The following is a 2,500-nucleotide window of genomic DNA, read 5'->3' as shown; positions in this document are numbered from 1 at the left end:
TGCGTGGGCGCGCGCGGCCCGAGTTCTCCCGGGCGTTGGGTCCCGGGCCTCTCTCGCTTCCTCGGCGGCGGCGCGCGAGAAGCCGTGTCCCGCGTGCGGGAAGAGAAGGGAGGGGGGTGCTCGGCACGGCCCCCCTCCTCCCGGAGGCGCGCGGGCGCCTTCGGGGCGCGGAGGAGGCGGCTCCTCCGGCCCTTCCCGCAGCGGAGGAGCGGGACCGCTTTTCTTTTTTTTGCCGCCCGGCAAAAAAAAAAACCACCAGGGGGTGTCCCGCTCCCGGGGCCGAACGGCCCCTCGCGAACCGCACGGCAGAGGAGAGCTCGGAGGGCCGGGTTCCCCTTCCCCCCCGGGCGTTCCGGGGCGCGTCGCTTCCAGGGTTTTGCCCGCCCGCGCGCGCGCGCGGGCGCGGGGACCGCCGCCGGGTCGGGCGCGCGGCGGCGGCGGCGGAGACACGTTCTTCGCCCCGTCGCCGGGCCCCTCTCGGTCGGTGCGGTCGCCGCGGCGAGGTCTCACTCGGTCGGCCGGTCCGCCCCTCGCCCTCCCGCACCGGCGGGGCCACGGGCCGAGCCGCGGCGGTCCTCTCGGGCGCAGCGCCGGGCTGCTGAGGGAAACCCCGGGCCCCGAGTCAGGACGGCCGCGGTGGCGGCGGCGGATGTGTCAGGCGCGCCCCCGCCGGCGGACGCTCCCCCGAGGGTGGCAGCAACTGGGGGGGAGGCACCCCGGCGGGGCCATCCCAGGTCGTTTCCCTCGCCCCAGGGCCAGGTACCTAGCGCTCCGCGCCTGGGCGGTTCCCCGAGTCCTTTCCCCTTTCCCCCGCTCCCGCCTCGGCGTCGTCAAACGCCGGCCGGGGGCGCGGGGTTTGGGCTGGGACCCGAAAGGGCCGCCGAGGCCGGGCGGAGGTTTAAAGACTCGGGCGGCACGGCGCGCCCCGGCGGCGGCGGCGATGCCGGCGGCGGCGGCGGCGGCGGCGGCGACGGGTACCCGGCCGGTGGCGGCGCGGCGTTCACTGAGGGGTGGGGAGCTACTCCCGCCGATCCCCTGCGGTGGCGTCCGTCGCGACCGGTCCCCCCCCGCTCGTCGTCGTCGTCGTCGTCGTCGTCGACTTCGTCGCGGCCGTCGTCGGCCGCGCCGTGCCGGGGAGGGGGCACCCAGCCCCCCTCCCCCCCCTCTCCGCGGCCCGGTCTCGGCGGCGAGGCCGTGGCGCGCTGTCGGCCGCGGGGCCGATCCGGTCTCTTCGGAACGGGGCGGCGCCGGCGGAGAAGCGCCCCCGCGCGCTTCTCCGCCTTCTCTGCGCGACCTCGGGGTGGCGGCCCTCGGGCGCCCCCCGCGCTCCCTCGCCTCGGCCGCGCCGGCCGCGTCGGCGCGCATCTCCTCCTCCTCCTCGGGGCGTTCCTCGCCTTCCCCGGACGCGCGCGGCGGCGCCGTCCGCCGGCTCGTCCCCGGCCGGGACCGCGCGCCCCCCGCCCGGGCGAGCGCTCGTCGGTCGCCTCCGGCGGCCGGAGGTCCGGCGAGCGCGGGCGACCCCGTGCCGAGCGGCGGCGGCGCCGCTCGACGGGTGTCCCCCTGGTGGGACGGTCGGCCGGGAGGCCCCCGTCGTCGCCGGCGGCGGTCCCGGCCCGGGCCCCGCCCGTCGCTTCCCCGTCTCCCTTCCCGAAGGCCGCGTGTGGGCCGCAGGGAGAACCGCTCGAGGCCGTGCGGCGGGCGTCCGCCGCACGGCCCCCTCCCGCAGGGCGCGTGCCCGCGGAAGGGGCCCCGACGGTGCGAAGCGGCGGCGGCGGTCCCGGGAGTGCGGCCCCGGTGGCGGCGGGGCCTTTGCCTTCCGGCAGGCCTCGGGCGCTCGCGACGCCGGCTCGCGCCTCGGCGGCGCCCGCCTCCCGGCGCCGGCCGTCGGAGCGCGGCGGCGAGGCGCTCGCCTTCCGGCGGGGAGCGGTCCCCGGCCGGGGGCGGCGCCGGCGGTGCCGGCGGTCGTCGCGCTGCCGTCTCGGGCGCTGGCAAGGGGGCGGCCCGTCAGCGGGGAGGAGAAAGGCCGCGCCGCGCGCGGCGGGCGCGGTGGCGCTGCGCGGGGGGCCGATCCCCGCGCAGCGGTCGAGGTGGAGCCGAGCGCGCGGCGGGCGGCGGGCGGCCGCGGCCCCCCGGCCTCGTGCCCGCGTCGTCCCGTTCAGAGAGAAGAGGCCGGGCGCGGGCTACGGAGCCCCCCCGCGGTCCGGCGCGCGCCGCGCGGCTCTCCGCGCGGAGGCCGGGCCGAGCCCGGGCGCCTGGGCCGCCTCCGAAAGACGGCACGCGGGGCGGCGTCTCTCTTTTCCCCTCCCCTCGCCCGGGGGGAGGGGGGTGGTGGGGGAGAGGCGGTCGGGGGCGCGGGCCCCCCCGCCCTTTCTGGCCGGCCTTTTCGGAGCGTTCCGTGGGCGGCCTCGTGCCTTCCTTTTCTTTTTCCCCTCCGTTGGTCGTCTCGTTTGTGCTCGTACGGTCGGTCGCGAGGTCGCGCGCCCGCGCGTCCTCGCCGCAA

The sequence above is a fragment of the Cyanistes caeruleus genome, unplaced genomic scaffold (assembly GCF_971803275.1).
Source record: "Cyanistes caeruleus unplaced genomic scaffold, bCyaCae1.hap1.1 HAP1_SCAFFOLD_166, whole genome shotgun sequence".
NCBI classification, from domain to species: domain Eukaryota; kingdom Metazoa; phylum Chordata; class Aves; order Passeriformes; family Paridae; genus Cyanistes; species Cyanistes caeruleus.
The sequence above is the reverse complement of the archived record's forward strand: the minus strand, read 5'-3'. Positions refer to the sequence as shown.